Here is a 20,732-nt window from a genome sequence, read left to right as displayed (position 1 = left end):
AGTTAGTCCCCCTATAGATGAAATGATCGGTCTTCCAGGCGGGTTGTTAATGTTTTTATGGACCTTAGGCAGGTGATAAAACGTTGGTGCCGGGAGTAGTAGTCCCGATTCTTCTCCCCCAGTGGAGTCCGTTATTCCAACTCAAATTCATCTGCCAATGTTCAATTTGTTTACTGCCCTCCGGTGGGCTTCTGGTTTATGGAACCGCTTCCCAATTCACATAATTCCTTGTGCTGGAACAGGCTGTGACGGTGCACAGCCACACAGACCTTCCTTCGATATTCACGGCGGTGCACTTCTCACGGCTGGAGCTGCCGTGTATTAAATGCTCTCGGCAGTTGGAAGACAGGAAATGGACTATTACCTATATAACCCTTTATGGCAGGAAATGGACAGACCTTCCTTCGATATTCACTGGCAGACACATGCCATAAAGGGTTATATAGGTAATAGTCCATTTCCTGTCTTCCAACTGCCGAGAGCCCCATGATTAAGGTGCAGGTGGCACTGAAACGCGTAGGGGAGATGAATTGGCTGGCTTTTCTGAACCGCTTCATGAAATAAAGGGTTCTGTTGAACATTTCCTGTGTGGAGTGCATTTCAAAGTGCGGATGCTTTTTTTGGGAACATTTAATACACTGGAAGGTCGAAGGAAGGTATGTGTGGCTGTGCACCGTCACAGCCTGTTCCAGCACAAGGAATTATGTGAATTGGGAAGCGGTTCCATAAACCAGAAGCCGACCGGAGGGCAGTAAATAATTGAACATTGGCAGATGAATTTGAGTTGGAATAACGGACTACACTGGGGGAGAAGAATCGGGACTACTACTCCCGGCATGCTGTTCACTGGCAGACACATGCCATAAAGGGTTATATAGGTAATAGTCCATTTCCTGTCTTCCAACTGCCGAGAGCCCCATGATTAAGGTGCAGGTGGCACTGAAACGCGTAGGGGAGATGAATTGGCTGGCTTTTCTGAACCGCTTCATGAAATAAAGGGTTCTGTTGAACATTTCCTGTGTGGAGTGCATTTCAAAGCGCGGATGCTTTTTTTGGGAACATATATATATATATATATATGCACAAGCAAATGTCCCAAGAGGGGGGAGCAGCTAATTAGCTGGTGCTGGCGGCGAGGTTTGGGACAGCCTCGCAAATAATGCTGTAGCAAAAACTTTCAGTAAAGAAGACGCCGCACACCACTTCAAAGTGATTACTTCAGTTGTTTATTTTCCTGTAGGTTTCCCACCTACGCGTTTTGGACCTACACGGTCCCTGGTCATGGTTAACAAACAATTGTCCCTCATTTGTGTTTGGTATTTATACAAAAGACTCCATAATAAGCATCAGATATATCCCCCATTATGTCGCTGACTGCCGGACACCGGTAATCCGTAACACCAGGATCAGTTCTGAATTAAGCAATGGCTTTTTCTTTTACTACAAAGCCCATAATGCATCATAATGAGCCACATGGAGTCTTTTGTATAAATAACAAACACAAATGAGGGACAATTGTTTGTTAACCGTGACCAAGGACCGTGTAGGTCCAAAACGCGCATATATATATATATATATCTAACCTACTATTATAAAGAAAGAACTTTGAGGCTTTGAGGCGGGTAAACTCTGGAACCACAGCGCCAATCCACACACCCGATACATCGTTGGAATCCTCAGGGTGTGCTGATGGACATAGGCTATATAAATTTAAAAAATACGTTATATTAAAAAAATTTACATTTAAAAAAAGTAGTCCCCTCGAAGGAGCGCGAGGAGGAGCGGCATCCAGGAACGCGAGGAGGAGCGGTGGACATGGCGTGGGGGAGAAGCACTGACGAGCGACACACAGGCGGTGAGCAGCAGCAGACCGGCGGAGCGGCGAGGAGCACTGAACTGAGGGGCGGTGGCTGAGCGGCGGACATGGCGCGGGGGAGGAGCACTGACGAGTGGCACACAGGTGGTGAGCAGCAGCAGACCGGCGGAGCAGCGAGGAGCACTGAACTGAGGAGCGGCGGCTGAGGTAAGGCTCCGGGGGACAATGTCGGGGCAGGTGGGGGTCGGGGCATGCGGGGGATGGTGAGTTACAACAAAAAGACTCCGGGGGACAATGTCGGGGCAGGCGGGGGTCGGGACAGGCGGGGGACCCTCTGGCATAATTGTGCTCAAGCTCCCGACTCCCACCGGCCGCTCCATACTCTGTGAACTCCTACTCTTATCCCTGCAACCTCTCCTCATCCTCGCCTACCTGCAAACAGAGCGCCAGAGCCCCACTTACCCAGAAAGCTCCCCAGTGCCTCAGGCGCTGCTGCTGGCCACAACTGCAACACTGGGCCTCTGGCATAATTGTGTGAGGTAAGCCTCCAGAGGACAATGTCAGGGCAGGCGGGGGTCGGGGCAGCCGGGGGACGGGGCGGACGGGGCCCGGGCTGCTGGCCAATGTCGGGGCAGGCGGGGGTCGGGGAAGCCTGATTGCTCCCGGACAAGGTCGGGATGGGCTGCTAGCATATATATATATATATATATTACCTATTGGCAGTCGCTAATAGGTAGTTATAGTTAGGACCTATTTTCCATAGGAAATCCGCAACATTCTATTTGGAATAACTTTGGGGCCCGTTGACGAATCTTGACAAAATTTGGTGGGGCTCCTATCCTGAAAGTCTTGGGGTGATTCTTGAAGCAGGGGCTGAGAAAAAAGGGGGGGGTCCCAAAACGTGTTTTCCCCAAGCAATTTTCCATAGGTACCGTTCATCGCGGCTACAGCCCGAACGGCTGAACGGAATTACACCAAATTTTGCAAAGTTGTAGTCGTTGGTTCAGACTCGTGCCTTTTGCTTATTTGGTGTAAATCTGTTCAGTAGTTTCTGAGAAAATTGCAATTAAAAGTACATAGATGTCTATGGCCTCGGTGGATTTGCGCATCTTGCGTGCACTCTAAGTGTACCGTCCCAATCACGTGCTGAATGCTAATTGGCTGTCAAGTGGTTGTTAACATTCGAAACCAGGAATTGTTCGCAGCCATTTTGTGCCTCAATAGAAGCGAGGTTGAAGATGTCAGTGGAAGAAGTGTGGAAATAAAAAGGGGGTAGGGTAGAAATATCTTGACCCTCTATAATGGCTTAGAGGGTCCCACAACAACTCCAAGGGCCCAATCTTTTCTTTTTTTTCTAAAAATGGCAAAGTGCGCTTAGAGGATAAAAGGAAGCGTGGGCTTTAATAATTAGCTACTGGGGGGGCCAAATTCCGAGGGCAAACGTTTTAAATTTTATGGGGTCCCAGAGGGGATTTCTAGCACCGGAGATCGCCACCCTCTGGGGCTAAAAAAATAATAGGTGGCGTGGATGGCTCAACCGCCATTCCACCAGTAAAATAGATTGGTGGGGGGATTCAAGGCCTGCTACTCCCTGTGGGGTTTTCAAAAATGGTTGAGGGGTGCTCAAATGCCCTGTCGTGTATTTCTATAGGTTCTGAATCAGTCCCCCTATTCCTGACCCTATTCTGGTTAAACTAACTATCAAGTTAACTAACAGTCAGCCCATGAGGCAAGAAAACCCCCATGATGCAGATACCGTTATCTGACGCAGTCACACTACGGCACAGGAACGTGTTATCTGATTAGGTCATAACGCTTGAGATCTAATTAGACAAGCGACATTCCTCCAGCCCCTGATAAGGCATACGACGTTCTCATAACAAATCAAACCTATGACAACCTGGATAATCCGTGCGGCCATTGTTTTGATTTCGCAGAGAACTTTAGTAAAGAATGTGCTAACGAGCAAGTCGTATGACATCTTTATTGACGTATCTATGTCCATCCTTACGTCAATCTCGGCACCTTTAAGGTATAAATATTGCCGACCTTGCCCTATGCAAACACACGCGTGGTGACAAGACGGAGCAGCCATACTTGCCGAAGCCGAGAGCAGAAGCAGACCCCGCTGGCAGCAGCCCCGCCTTCCTGACGCGCTGAGAGACGCGCTGCTATCTCAAGCCGAGAGACCCAGCACCGGCGCTTCCGGGTAGCCCTCGCAGGCAGCCTGGAATATCGAGAGCAGAGAAAGAGATACCATTCCTCATTCATCCTAACTTCCAGGTACAGAACTGAATAACCCCTCACAGAGAATTCTTTAGTTATTCACTTGGCAAAAACAAACTTAACTTAAACTGTAACTTTCTATTCCCGCCCACGCATTAGACTTAGGTCAGGTACACGGGGTAGGCGTATTTAGAAACACCAGTTGAGCACGCTTAGTCAAATGTATATGTGTATGTAAATATATTTTAGTCATTTTAAACATCATATGGCTCAGAAACCATATCAATGTTTTTACAGTATTATTTTATACTATTGCTTTTAATGTATGCACTTTACTTAACTATAAGTATTGCAATAATATCGATCCATTTCTCATGTATGAGAAAAGAGACTGATCAATAAATAACACCTTTTTATTGAACACGCCCGTCTCTTCCTTTTCTCTACATTCTGATGAGACTAAGAATGCATGTACTGACTGAGTAAAATAATTGCCTTGTGCTCACACGACTCTCGAGATTGACTCTTGATTAGGGGAGAGCAAAGTTGTCATGTTCTATGGTTGTCAGAAACTAAATCCCTTCTTGTCTAATCAGGGGAGTTAATTCCTTCCTTGAACATTCGAGAAAGTTTCTAGCGAACTCTGAGCTTAGCTGGCAAACCCAAAAATTAAGTCTAGTATCGACAGTAGTAGACCTAGTTAACGTCTGGCCTAGGCCTTTACTGCTGTAGGTATTATTCCAATGCGCAGAGCCTATTGGGAAAATAGGAGCTACACTACATGGCGCCCAACGCGTTTGGAAAGGGCGATAAAACTAACGTAAGACATTTAGAGTAACTCAGTCGTGCTTTCTCACTCAGACCCCTTTTCCCAAATACTCCAAAGACGTCTGGAGTGGGTGAAAGGTTATATCCTCCAAAACCTCGCAGGAGGGAACTCCTATGTATGGTTCTTGGTATAGTCAACGTTGAAGGATACACAGTTCCAAAATATTGTGCATCTAATCTCTGTTTCCATAAAGAAACCTGATCTGCAAATAGACATAATACCATCCTGTCTGTAAAATGGCAGAGAGTGATGACGAAAGAGAGGCAGTTAGATTAGCTACTGAACTCGCAGATGCTGATGCTACCATGCAAGCAGCAGACCCGAATATAACACTCATTCCGGTCATAAAAAGGAGATCTATAACCTTAAAACTTATAAAAAATGGACTGACACCTAGAGGTGGCACAGTCATATTCGTAATTGAGGCACACGAATATCGGCAGACAGAGGTATACTATTCATGGATACATTTTCCAGCAGCAAATGCTGTAACAAAGTACTTCCACTATTACAAAGTAGAGGAACCTCCTGAAACGTACACTCCTTTCGAGGAGGTGGAAGTACCACTCAAATTCCAAGAGCATTTGCTCTTATTTGATGGCGCCCTAAAACACAATAATCACATTACAAGGCTCGGTCCTTTAGGAAGACCAGGAGCAACGTGGCCGGTCTTAGCCGGATACACACCACACCCAGACATCGAAGGGATGTCTACAGGAGAGCTGTTAATACAGCTAAAACAATTACTAAAAATTCATAGACAATTAGTCCAGTATGTAATGCGGACTTCAACAATTCAGCCAGCGATTAAACTTCCACAGCTGACCCCTCACCAGGGGAACACAAATAAAATTACACCACAGAACATCCAATCCTGCCTAGGTAAAGTTCCAGCTAAACGGGAACAAATACCATTCTGGTTGGCACAGAAAATCACCCAAATAGAGGCGGTGTTTCCTGACACCACCCCGCTGGAAAAACACAGGATTCTGACTATATGTCTCCCAATGGGAATCGCACCACACATTGAGGACTGTGACACTTGGGGTACAGTCTTTGCTTCCATCTACACAAAAACGCACGGTGTCCCATCCATTTCGGTGATACCAGATGTGCTAAAACAAATTCAAGATGAATACGGTCCAGAACCTGCTTTAACTCTTGGTATGAAATTACTGAAAGACTTCAAGCAGGTCTCGGCTATATTACTAGCCAACATAAAAGGTGAAGCAGCAAACGTGGCGATCCGCCAGAGGTTAAAAGAGACAGATATAGCAGACCAACCAGCTGAAATTGCCAGAATCATAGAAAAATCCTATGAAGAACTAGGCAGAGATAGTCTAGGTGGAATACCAGTAAAACCGCAACTGACTACAAGTCCATAAAAAATATTTTTTAATAATAATAATTCACCAAAAAAGAACTGGGATGGAAACAAACAATCCAATCCTAAAGAAAAGAAATTCCAGTCCAGAGGAAGGTCTCCCAGGCGAAGAGAGAAATCTCCAAACCAAAGACAGAGGTCACCGCAGAGTGACCCCTCTGGGAATAGATATAACCTTAGAAATAGGGATAATATTAAAAAACCTGATAGATATCAAGACATTGATACACGTCCCTCTCAATCTTTTCAGAATTCCTCGCAGAAATCGGAAAGAAGAGGACGATCAGAAGAGCACGCCAAGTCCAAAGACAAGGAACCTGCTCAGCTAAAAAAGAAATTACAATTTCCAAAAAAGAAGGTAGCCAGTATCAAGGTAGTTAACAATGCCGAGAATACTGAGGACACAACTGAAGAACGGAGAGTGGGCTCAGACAATGCTAGACAGCGCAGCAGAGGTGAGCATAGCTCGCAAAGTCCTTATGAATCATCTGGAGACAGTGGACATGAATGAATACCTTCAAGTGGAAACTGCAGACACCAGAGTTAGCAAGCCCCACAAGATATACGAGATAACATTACGTATAGAGGGAGATAAGACAAGGAAAATAAGGGGACTATTTTGGGATAATCTCTCCAAGGGTTATGATATCCTTCTAGCTGAAAAAGACTGGCCACCAGAGTTTGTCAGGGAGTGCCCTCATGGCGAAGAAGTAATTATGCCTGCCTTCTCGAATCAAATCCCGATTCATAAAAAATACACACTTGCTAGAAAGTGGGCAGTGGCCCTAGCACCTGCTTTATATAAAAATCATGTAGGATGGGATGAGGATTCTCCTCCTCACAAAATCCAGTTAAAATCACAACCTACTGCACAAAGGCAGTACCCAATTAAGCAAGAAGCTAAAAAACAAGTAAATGAAACACTAGATCAGCTAGAATACCAGGGGGTGATTGAAACCTGCACCTCACAAATGAACAATCCTTTGTTTCCGGTCTCCAAACCAGACAATTCATATCGTCTAGTTTTGGATTACCGACACCTTAACACATGTTGTAAAACTTTTGCAGTGCAAAACTCACACAGTGCTGCACTAATGAATAACATAGTGCGCAAAAAATACAAAACAACCTTGGACATCTCCAATGGATTCTTTTGTCAAAACATAGCACCAGAGAGCAGATATTTAACTGCGTTCTTAGTAAATGGCACTCAAAAACAATTCTGTCGGTTAGCCCAGGGGTACAAGAACAGCCCGGGGGTATTCTCAGCGAGAGTAACAGAATTACTACAACTATATGATGATGAGGCATTATCTTATGTTGATGACATTTACTTAACAGATGATGACTTGGAGACTCACTTGAAAAGAGTGAACACCATAATACTTGGGTTCGCTGCAGAGGGTTACAAATTCAACTTCAAAAAATCCAGAATTGCCCATCTGACAGTCCTATTCTTAGGATATGAATTATCAAGTGAAGGTAAAAGCCTGGCAGACAATTTCCTAGAGAAATGTGCCGTAATCCAAGCTCCTAAAACACTAAAAAACCTACAGTCAATTCTAGGCTTCCTAAATTTCGGAAGAACATACATTGCAAATTACGCAGAAAGGGTCAAACCCCTTTATGATCTAATTAAACCAGACTTTAAAAGATCCAATTGGACTCAAACACACACAGAAATTTTGAGATCCTTACAAACAGACATGCTAATTAAAACAAAATTAGAAACACGTGATAACACACGCAATCTTGTGATTCGAGTCATCCCAGGGAGATGCGGATTCACATACCTGACCTCTAATGAGGGAGAAATGGTACCAATTGCATTCAAATCACACATGTACACAGAAGCTGAACAGAAATTCAGTAATACAGAAAAAATCTAAAATATGAAAAGACGTATCCTCTGCCAATCGACATTCTGCCTCTACGACATTACGCCTGTGTAATCTATACAGACGGACATGCTCAACCCTCCGTTTGGGGAGAACAAGCATACAACCCCACATGTGAGATTACAAAAGAAGTGTGGCGCGGAGGTATATTAAAACCTCTATTAACAAAATCACACTCAGTAGAAACTAATTCAGAACAACAAACTGAAATAATCGCATTGAAAATGGCGCTAGATAATGCGGATCGCGAATTCCCGACACTTATAGTGTCAGATTCATATTACTGCGTCAAATCATATAACAGCGATTTGCAGACATGGATTCAGAACGGTTACAAAGATGACACAGATGCACCAATAAAGCAGAGACTGCTCTGGGAACAAATAGCTCTTTTACAAAAAGAACTACCAAAGACTCACGTGACTCACTCACTGAGTCATCAACATGATGGCGTTCACGTTGTAGGGAATTCATTGGCTGAAACAGCCGCAGCGGCAGCCACTAAATCGGCTCCCGTAGTTCGAAAAAAGCGTACATTAAAATACATTGACGGTGAAACATTGCTGGCGGTAAAAACGTCATCAAAAGGCGACTGCTCAGCGTTACCGATCAACTATCCACTCAATTATACATACATAATCGATGCAAACTCCGTCCCTTTTGCTCGAATCCCTGGAGTGGGGGATAGAGTGATTCCAAACATGGACAGGAGAAGCTTGTTAATCGCAGACGCACATATGGGTGAGGGTCTTGGACACCTCAAACTAAAAGATTCTCTGGAAGATTTACAATCACGGTACTGGTGGCCAGGCATGAGCCTACATCATACCATGTTTGTAAAAAACTGCCCAAACTGCAACAGAAATCGCAGTGGGGAAAGAAAAAATAAAATACGGTGGAATCTGACTGCAGATAATATCACCAGTAAAAAGAATGGCTTGCGATTAACATATACAGGCTAGTTTCCACTTATAATGTAGATCCAAAGCACTCGGCTGACGTCCGGACTGTTATACAAAGATTTGCGAGTCTAAATGGCATATACGCTAAGAGCATGCTACGTTCGACCATTATTTTCACTCAGGCACACCAGCCTGTGGGGAAACATGGCCAAATGAGCACAGCCCAGCGGGAATCTTCTCACTTCCTTCCTGAGGGTACGGGATGGTGTAAAGAAAAAACCAAGGCAGAAAGCAATCTATAATAGAAAGGATATTAGGTTCGGGAGCTGGGTGGGTCAAACATCTAATAAGTGTCCAACGTAGTCTAAATAACTTGCCAAGAAATTCTCTGAAGGGATTCAGTCCGTACGAATTATTATTCGGAACTAGGATGTTGATCTCTGACCTTGATAGTCAGACTTCAGTGGTAATAGAAAAAACCTTTGATGTCAAAGACCGTTTGGCTATTTTGCAGGACTTAAACAAAACAAGAAAAGACCTGAGCAACATACAGTTGAAACAACAGCCAACGACCACTGAAGAATCACCACCTGTCCCAGCAAGACCTGTCTGGATTCCAAAAGTCGGGGATCTAGTCAGGGAGAAGATCGCGGTAAAGAAGGAATTTGGGCCTTCTTACAGAAAAGCAGTTCCTGTCTTGTCTGTCAACGGGACAAGATCAGTTGTACTACCGCCACTTGCTGGAAAAAAGGAGAACCAAGTTGTATCCATCGACCTGGTAAAACCACAACATGTGGCCGATAACAAACAGTAGGCCAAGTGGACTCCCAATAAGTAGCAGAACACCAAGGTTTGCTACCAGTACAGAGGTCCTAACAAAGAGGCTCATCACATTCGAAACGCCTACAGAAGAACAACAAGGACTATGCAACAATGCAATAGAACTAAGACCTCTGAAAACCCAAATAGAAACATTTAGCAGAGACACACCAATCTACAATGAAGTACCAAGTGACAATGCAAGAAACAAAAATCCTGAAGCAATTGGAACAATTGACAGAACTGCATCCGGGTACTTCATCAACTTCGATGATTCCTCTGAAGGCTTCAGTGAATCAAAGACACAGCCATCATCAAAATCCTTTAAAGACAAAGCTAAGAAACTTTTGAAACAACTGAAAGAAACATATCTGATTTCTCCATGGATTGAATTTTGGGTGGGTTTTGGTGCATTTATCCTCATACTTTGGCTCATCATGGTATTTACTTTGGGACGCTTCATTGAGGGAAAATATGCTAAAATGGACACAGCAAGTCAGAACATCAACTTGGTCCTCAAACCACACACATCTTCACACGTCGAGAAAAGAGAACTTTCTTCAGCCAACTTCACAGCCAATCCGATACCTGGTGGGGTAGCCTGGGACAACACTGACTATGAAATTTATGGTCCGGTCGAGATCCTTAAGTATCCACACCAAATCAAGATCTCCTTGAGTGACTTTGCAAAACCAAACTCATTTGCTGATGATTGGGACTTCGAAAGCATTAACAACATGATGTCTGACTTAGTAATGTCTGCTAAATTTACAAAACATGATTATTTGCAAGGTTCTACAAATTATGATAGTATGTATTGCTATAACCATTATGGTAACCATTTTTTACATAAATCTGCACAACCTAGAAATGTTTTAAATTATAATCAATGGGAACATTGTGCTACACCTCCAAAAGGGAGCTCTAGAACCGTTTATGACAAATATTCATATTTTTCAGGTTTTAACACAAGTAATGCTGAAACATTTTATTTTAAATTGTCAAACAAGACAGGGATGAAAACCATGATAACCAACACAAAATTGATATATTCAGATTCATTCTTTGAAAAAATGAATACTTTTGGATTTGATTATTGGGACAAAAATGTTGATTTGAAAAGTGTTTGGGGTACAAAAGAATGGCAAGTACAGGGTTTAGAAGCTTTGTTTAGAGCCTGCATGATCCCAGAACAAATGATATTTTTAAATGACACTGTTCAACAAACCACCTGTCTTGGCTTAGCCAAAATCAAAGATTTAAATAACCCGTCTATTCCAAAGCCAACACGGTTTAGCAACACTTCTAAAGATGAAGAGATAGACGTAAACCATATACTAAACCAAAACAGAACACATCCTGATTGGAAACAATGGTTGATCTGGCCCACAGATACAAATAACTGTCAAGATAGATTCCTGAATAAAACACAGGGTTTTAAAATGACCAGGCCAGACCCAAGATATCCCCAAAGACATCACCCAGGGATAATTACCACCTACAGTGTGGGCAAATTGTGCCTTCAATGGCTACAAACTTCCACACTGCCTGAAATTAAGCAACACCTAACTTTACTTACTGATGGTGCTGACTTGCGTGATTTCATACTGGGACCACGCAAACAGCGTCAAAAGCGTTTCATAGCAGCCTCTGTATATGCAGCATACAATGAGGCCTGGAAGGTTACTCAAATTGAGACAGCAGAAAGAATACGGGAAATTGACCGTATCAATTTGGAAAAATCACTTTCTGTAGTGGACAATGGGTTAATGACTCTGTCCTCCAGAATTTTTTCATTGGACAGCATTGTGTCTTCAGCAATCAATATATTATCGCAAGACTTACTGTTATTACAACATGGTCAGTCACAATTGCGTTCCATTGTACAGCTTGGCTGGACGTTACAAAATCTGCGTTCAGGCTATGTGCCTTGGCGTTTAATCAACACAACGTCACTATTTCAAATCTTTAACCTTACTGATAGACAAATCGGTATGGCGCAAAAGGGTGCTGATTATACAATCTTGAGCATTGAAAAACTAGAAAGATTACCAATGACAATGTCAGAACGACTTGTCAGTGAATGGATAATCCACGGAATCATAAATATTCCAATCTCAACCTTCAGGTTTCAATACTGCCAAAAATATATACAGGCTGGCATGTACGAGAAATTGGGAAAGGGGTACCTTAAAACAACTTGGAACCTGCCCTATTCACATGCATGTGTCAGTAATAAAGGACAGAAAGTGTTTCTTAGTGGCAACAATTGTGCTATGTCACTAAGCGGCACGCTTCTGTGTAACGGTATTAGTTTGCATGGAGCCTGTGAAGGGAATTCATACAACCTTTCATGTCACCAGCAAGGCGCACCTGCAACTGAAATAGAACCATTCTTTCAAAGACTCTATAATGGGAGTTACATTCTTATTGTAGACCGCAGATGTTGTAGTCTCATGCCCGGGACTCCTTATCTAGTAACTACAACGGCGAAGGTCAAGTGCTGTGGACGTTCTTTGTTCCCCAGCTCCTTTCCAGACAGGGAGGCAAGGGCATGGCCCAGTTTGAAAATTACTTCTATTCGAATAGACACTTTAAGCAGAATGAAAACAGTGCTTCTTCAGACGCCTACAAGGCTCACGTCATCAAAAGAAACGTATGATCTACAAGTCGCAAGGACGACTGCAGAGATACATACATTATTATAAACTAATTCCCCCGTACATTTCGCGGAAATCCTAAGCGAAATCTTAAATATTTCTGATACCACTGGGGTCTCAAAGGTATTTAAGACAGTATTTTCGATGGCATTAACACTATTCAAAGCCATACTGGGTATTTTTCCAGATTTCGTCCATTCGATTTTTGGCGGACTTCCCCTGATCCTGGGACTAATTGCAGGAATCCTATTCCTAGTCCTTATTTTTCGTTATGGCAACCCATGTCACAGATCAAACTCTCGCGACAATGGAAGATACGATCCTAGCCATTGGATACCGGGACCGGATATCAAAAATCCTGGGACTCTCCCGGCTTAGAGACCTGAACATGACTTGGTTTCTATCATTTCGACCAATGTGGCAAAGGTGTGTTTTACCTGTACTAAGGTGTCTGCTATGCGGAGAAGAATGCGTGTTAGACACCTGTCTGACGCTACAATCGGATGCGCCAGTGGATGCAGATACACTGTTGGTTCCTACCAAGGTTCACGCTTTGTGCTGCCCTCAAAGGCTGCCAATCCTGATGACGGCATTCCTGGAATCTTCACCACTACGATTGAAGAGTAGTGAAGTTCAAGATGAAAGCAGCATCGAACAGGTACGACCTTCTGTCAGCAATGCGAATCAGAATGTCAATGCAGACAATCATGCGCACGAATGCATGGTTACCCCTATTTCCGACTTAGTGGAACTTTCCCATGAAGCTGTTGACAGTTTTTTCGAAAGCCTGAATGATATGATGTTCTCGCCAGAACAGAAATAGAGACTTTTGAGTAAACTCGCACACGGCGTTCCCTGAATTCGGCCTTCAACTTTAAAAATAAAGTCACATGAACAATTTCACTCCAGTTCACGGACAGCAATTTTTTCAGCAAGTCCCTTAAAATATTTTCCTACATATTTTTTCCCGGGACACTGATCTTCTGCTTAAAGTAAGGAACTATTCCTAGAGAACTAAAATTTCTATTTTTAGATACTTTATAGACTTTAGCTGCCCGCTGGTACGTTCAAACATATTTTATTATGTGATGAAATGGTCTCGGACTTCCTTTCTGTATAGCCATATTAAGAGCCATTTCATGTGTATTTCTCATATACCAATAAGCAATAATGCATAAAAATGCGTGTTTACTTTTGCATTTAATTCATAGCTTAAGTGCATACAATATATATGACTGCAATTTTTCAGTATATTTGAAAATTTCGAAATGCATTTATGTATTTTGGGGTGGTAAGGTATACACTATACTCTATAGTATGTTGTACTATGTTATACTATGCATAGATTAGTAGATATGACCATAGTTAGCGTGGAGTGGGTGTCGTGTATTTCTATAGGTTCTGAATCAGTCCCCCTATTCCTGACCCTATTCTGGTTAAACTAACTATCAAGTTAACTAACAGTCAGCCCATGAGGCAAGAAAACCCCCATGATGCAGATACCGTTATCTGACGCAGTCACACTACGGCACAGGAACGTGTTATCTGATTAGGTCATAACGCTTGAGATCTAATTAGACAAGCGACATTCCTCCAGCCCCTGATAAGGCATACGACGTTCTCATAACAAATCAAACCTATGACAACCTGGATAATCCGTGCGGCCATTGTTTTGATTTCGCAGAGAACTTTAGTAAAGAATGTGCTAACGAGCAAGTCGTATGACATCTTTATTGACGTATCTATGTCCATCCTTACGTCAATCTCGGCACCTTTAAGGTATAAATATTGCCGACCTTGCCCTATGCAAACACACGCGTGGTGACAAGACGGAGCAGCCATACTTGCCGAAGCCGAGAGCAGAAGCAGACCCCGCTGGCAGAAGCCCCGCCTTCCTGACGCGCTGAGAGACACGCTGCTATCTCAAGCCGAGAGACCCAGCACCGGCGCTTCCGGGTAGCCCTCGCAGGCAGCCTGGAATATCGAGAGCAGAGAAAGAGATACCATTCCTCATTCATTCTAACTTCCAGGTACAGAACTGAATAACCCCTCACAGAGAATTCTTTAGTTATTCACTTGGCAAAAACAAACTTAACTTAAACTGTAACTTTCTATTCCCGCCCACGCATTAGACTTAGGTCAGGTACACGGGGTAGGCGTATTTAGAAACACCAGTTGAGCACGTTTAGTCAAATGTATATGTGTATGTAAATATATTTTAGTCATTTTAAACATCATATGGCTCAGAAACCATATCAATGTTTTTACAGTATTATTTTATACTATTGCTTTTAATGTATGCACTTTACTTAACTATAAGTATTGCAATAATATCGATCCATTTCTCATGTATGAGAAAAGAGACTGATCAATAAATAACACCTTTTTATTGAACACGCCCGTCTCTTCCTTTTCTCTACATTCTGATGAGACTAAGAATGCATGTACTGACTGAGTAAAATAATTGCCTTGTGCTCACACGACTCTCGAGATTGACTCTTGATTAGGGGAGAGCAAAGTTGTCATGTTCTATGGTTGTCAGAAACTAAATCCCTTCTTGTCTAATCAGGGGAGTTAATTCCTTCCTTGAACATTCGAGAAAGTTTCTAGCGAACTCTGAGCTTAGCTGGCAAACCCAAAAATTAAGTCTAGTATCGACAGTAGTAGACCTAGTTAACGTCTGGCCTAGGCCTTTACTGCTGTAGGTATTATTCCAATGCGCAGAGCCTATTGGGAAAATAGGAGCTACACTACAGCCCCTCCAGTCCTAGGGACCGCCATTTCTGTTTGGTATGGTTCTCTGGTGTGCACGCATTGGGTGCACAACCCTAACACGTCGGGTGCGCGATTGCAAGGGGGAAAAAGTAATATTTATCAGAAATACATCAAGCTTGTGTGTCTAGATTTTGGGTGGCTCTAAAAAGAGCCCTTGTGTTTATTGAGAGAATGTTGGTACTTACAAGTAAGTACCTATGCAGAGTCTAAAATTCAAGAGGAAGACTCTGTTACCCTCATCTGTAAAATGTACACCATCTGTTCTATAGATGCCATCCATATTAAAACGTAGATTGTTGTGGTAAATGGACCCCATTCTATAATCTCAGAGAAAAGCAGAAACAGATTTATTGACAAGGTTCCTAGCTTTCTCAATCTGTGGACAAAATTGATTGGACTAGTTCCATTTCTGCCTTTGGCATATGTTAGAATAGAAAATGCAGTTTGGGGGAAAAATTACACCAATTCTCCAAAGGTGTCCTTCATAAGCATTTCCAGACCTGCCCCAGTCAAAGTGCCTAGGTCATTGCCACCACAGTGCACAATTATGAGGTCAGGGTGTTGAACATGTAAAAAGGATTTAACCAATGGCATCAATTGGTGCCACTTTAACCCTCTTTGTCCAATCCATTTAATGTCTACATTTGGCAAAGCTAGGTCTTTGTCAATGGCTCTATTTTCTGCATACCTTTGGCTCCAGAAAATATAGCTGTGTCCCACAATCCATACTGTAATCATCTTGCAAGGAGGTCTGGATGCACTGAGATGTTCTCGGTAAATGAAATGGTTGTTTGATAAGTAAGATTTTTCTAAAATGGTGGATAAGGTGTAGTTTTGAGAAAACAATAGAAATGATTGGCTGTTTAAAACATTGTAGTCTGAAAAGTAGGGTACATGTTTCTGTTTTTTAAAAGCATATTTCTTATTGGTTATGATAAACTGTTTAAATGGAACGTTACATTAGATTTGGTGATATTTTGGAAAGTCAAGCACACTTGCTGTTTGCATTAGCAACATTGTGTGCTGAACTTGTGACCTGTGTGCTTAGTTTAGTGCTGCATGTACTGTTAACATGGTAACAGACAGTAAGCAGATTGGAGGTAGGGTTCAAACGTATGTCAGTTGGAAAGGGCTGAAATGTGTAACCAATAGAAATGTGTGTTAGATTTTTAATTAATGTGGGAACGAATATGATTTGATATTTACATGTAAATGTGTGCTGAATGAGAGGGAAAGTTTGCCGTTTTTTGGTTTTGCTAAGTAGTGCAGTATAAAGATTCTGTATAAGAAAATCTGGTGTGTTACTGAAATTCTTCTTAATCTACAAATCAATTTGCAAGGTAACTTAGTAATTTATAAAGAGTTTTATTTGGGGTTTCGTTTTTAATATAATTAATGTGTTTACATGGTAAAATCCAGGTAGTAGTGTTACTTGTCTAGAAATACAAGTGTGCCTGCTGTTAGGATCCTGCATAAAGCGCAATTAGCGAGAGTTTTGGTATCGTACCTCAAGTGCAGGGTTACCTTGTAAATATAATGCTATTGTTGGACTACCCTCTTCCATAATCTACTGTCATAGGAAAACGTATCTTGCCTCTGGGAACTCCTACACTGGAATTTTGTGGAGAAACGAGGCGAGCCGTTACCAAACCGGCTGCTAACATGCATTAATGCATCTTAGTGATGCCTAGTAAATAGAGCGATATAATTTTCACTGCATTTTGACTTTTAAAAAAAAAAATTGCGGCCAAATGGCATTTGTTAATATGCCCTCCAGCTTGTTATGACAGAGCGGGAACCTCGACTCCGCCTTGCCATAGCAAACAGCAGTGCGAGTGTCCTGGGGGTAGACACCCCGAGACACAGCAGGAGCCGGTCCTGGGGGGTGGTGTTCACCAAGGCTTTTGACTGCTCCAGAATGGAGGCCACACAACCAGTCTCCTACAATATAAAAAGCCACGGAGGGTGGTGATCAGCGGGGCTTAGAGGGATCTTAGAGCCCTCCGACCCATTGTTGTTCAAAGCCTCGAAGAGTAGCGGTTTCCGGAGCTGGACGGGGTCTTTAAGGCCGTCCTACCTAAATATTTTTCTGGGGAGTATCTTTGAATTTTCCCACACATTTGTAAATGTAAAAGTAAATCCAGTACTTGTATAGCACACAAATCATCCCCGAAGGGGTATCTCAGCACTGGAGAGAAGATTAAGCAAGTTATTGTCCAAAATCGCATGGTGCTGGGCAGACCCCTGCTGCCGGAGTCCGGAATTGAACCATGATCCCCAGCGTCCAGCATCAGTTGCGCTGGCCACGGCGGCACACCTCTTCTCCATTTATTTTCTAGCACCAAGGAATGGTGGTCCCCGGGCTACAGGGCCCCTCTGAACCTCAATGAAATGTGATATTTTAGACCTCAGGATTAGGCCCTTCCCTTGTAGCTAATTTTTAAACAAGCACAGGAGTCCATATTTCGTTTTTATTTTTTTTACGGCGGTTCTATGTACCCTGCGCACATTTCTCTTTTTTTTTGTTTTTAAAACCTGCTTTAGAACATTGACTGTTTTAAACTCCTGTACACTATGCATGTACTGGTGTAATCACTTTTACAGTTGTATTTTAGGCCTACAATTCTCTATTCAGTATACCTATACTACAACAAACACCCTGTCACTGCTTTTGCAATGTCAAAGTGAATCTTATAGTACTATGTTTTAATTAATTCAGTAAAGTAAAATTCAACTAGTTATAAATTTACTTAGTGTCTTTTCTTGTACTATTCTAATCATTTAGTTAGTATGCATGTACTCATATAGTGAGTCAGGCTTTAGGACACAGAGTGGTTCAAACTCCAATGCACGATGCATGTGTTGTAGTGTAACCACATTTGTATTTAAAGTATACAATTTCTCTGTCAGTAGTTATATAGAATGTGTTTGCATAGTACTAGAAAAGTATACTTTATAAGATTAGTAATAGACTTTTATTTATGTTTAGTTTTTACAGATATTGTTTATCATCATTAAAATAACGTTATCATGCCTGAAAAAAGTCAGAAAAGAAAAATAGGGCTAAAGGATATTTACTTGAAGAAACCTCAACAACAAGTATTGGATGATCAACATAATGTGGCCAAAAAGAGGAAGTCTTCTGGTAAGATTACTAAGAATTTTATTAAAAATATTTCTAGACGAAAAAATAATGTTCAAAATGTTGAAAGCCGTGATGACGCTTCAATGACAAAAAAAATAGGAAAAATAGGAAAGGAAAAAAAGCATATGTAGAATCCAAAAAATCATCTTTTGGTAAAATAAGAGAAAATCAGTATAAAGAGATTTAAAAGAAAATATTTTATAATAGAGTAGTACATAATTTGCTGAAAGATTTGAAGAAATATAAAAAGAGATCACTATTTTAGAAAAAGAAGAAGCATATTGAATCCATTGTTGAAAAGGCTTTTGAAGTAAAAAGAAAACTATTTATTTTAATGTTAAACAGAATTCGATCACTAGATAAACCTATCCATTCAATGAAGACCAAAAGTAAGAGGAAAAGAGTAATTAACAGAACTAATTTTGGGGATTTTTTTGGGGTGAATGGAAACACAGTTCAAGTTCAGAGCCTTTTTTTAATGAAGAGATTTATTTTCAGACCAATGATTTGCAGTTGATACCAGTGGTCGAGCTTATGAGGTTAGAAATGGTTGTCCAATTGACAAAGAAAAAATGGTTCCCAGAAATGCAGAAAAGGTGTTAGCTGACGAAGTTCTAGGCAGACGTGCTAAAGGCCCAGTGTACACTTGGGATTACAGTAGTATTTGTAGTGTATGACAGAAATCTATTGATCTTTTACGTAATTTCTTATGAGAAAATAGTAAAAAAAGTGTTAAACAAAAGATTAAGATGTTTCAAGTACTAGACCCTTGCAGAGTGAGAAAAAATACTGGTTTGCAAGGTCATTCTCTGGCTTGCCTTTCTAGAACAGTATGTCAAACTGTTTTTCATCATTTCAGGATGTTGGCATTACATCATACTCAAATGCAGAAGTTAATCAGAAGATTGTATTATGCAAAAAGTCCAGCACTAAAGTTAAATGAGTTGAACAGTGCTCTTTTGCGTGGGTCAGTTTCAGATGTGAAGAAGATTTGTGATAATATTGAATTTTGTTACTTTGGTCCTGAACAAGAGAGTGAAGTAACTCAGAAATTAATAGAAGAAAATGTTGAAGAGAATGTTGAACATAGTTGTACCAAGAAATTTGAATGTGAAATTACAAAGTTTAAGGTGATTTCAGGTGAAAGGCCAAATTACTCTTGTATTTGTTGCTGGCGATCGCACTATAAAAATCAGACTAGGAGTGTTGATCTGTATGTAAAAAGTGAAAGAGAAAATAATGATATGTGGAAGGAGTTTGCAACTTATTTGTTGGTAGAGAATTGTTTTGATTTGGGTTCTGATTAGTGTATTTGTAAATATTGTTATAGCAAATTAGATGAGAATAAAATGCCTGCTAGAGATGTCCATAACAATCTAGAGTTAGTTGCTATTCCTCCAGAATTGATAGATTTAAATACCTATGAGTCTATTCTCATTCAATGCGTGCACCTGTTTCAGGCTATTGTTCGTATGGAGCCTAAAACAGGAAAATTGCCTCCTTCAGATTTACACAGAGGATTAAAAGGAAGAGTTGTATATTTACCATTAGATTTAAATAAAAATGTTGAAACTATTGGTGTAGAGTGTGTAGAAAATTAACCAATAGTGATTCTAGTTAATGGTGTTCCTACTAAGAGTAAGACAATCTGGCAGGAGTAAGTGGATGTTAGGAAAGTGCAGAAGGCGACTTTGTATTTGATAAAAAAAAGAATGAGTACTGTAAAAATGTGTATATTGGAGAAGAAGAAATTGTTTTAGCAGAAGATACTGAAACATCAAGTGGACAAATTGAAAAGGTGGATATGTCAAGAAGTGAAGAAATCTATGAACAATACAGTGTACATTTACTATATTCTAAAGAAGTGATGGGGAACACTATTAAGTTGTTTCAAATGAAAAAAGCAAAGGGAAGTCCAATGAGTGTATGTGACGAGAGCTTGGAAGCTCGTTGTTTTTCTCAGTTGTTTCCAACAGGAAAAGGAGGACAATATGATGACCGACATGTGCAAATTCCTGCATCTGAATACCGGATAACAAGATTATATGCGGAAGATCAAAGATTTAGACAATGTATCCCTTATTTATTTAATCTTTTGTTTGAAAGTGACTTGTCTGGGCTTTCATATGCAGTCAATCACATATTGAAAACAGGGGTACATATGCAAAATGATTCTGCAAAGGATTTTATGGATAAAGTGCACCAGAGGGATGATCATTTAGAATCTCAGTTAATTAATCTAATGGAATGTCAGCGTGGCACTAATGAATATTGGTAC

Source organism: Lissotriton helveticus, chromosome 8 (assembly GCF_964261635.1).
Source record: "Lissotriton helveticus chromosome 8, aLisHel1.1, whole genome shotgun sequence".
Taxonomy (NCBI): domain Eukaryota; kingdom Metazoa; phylum Chordata; class Amphibia; order Caudata; family Salamandridae; genus Lissotriton; species Lissotriton helveticus.
This window is presented reverse-complemented; position numbering follows the sequence as displayed.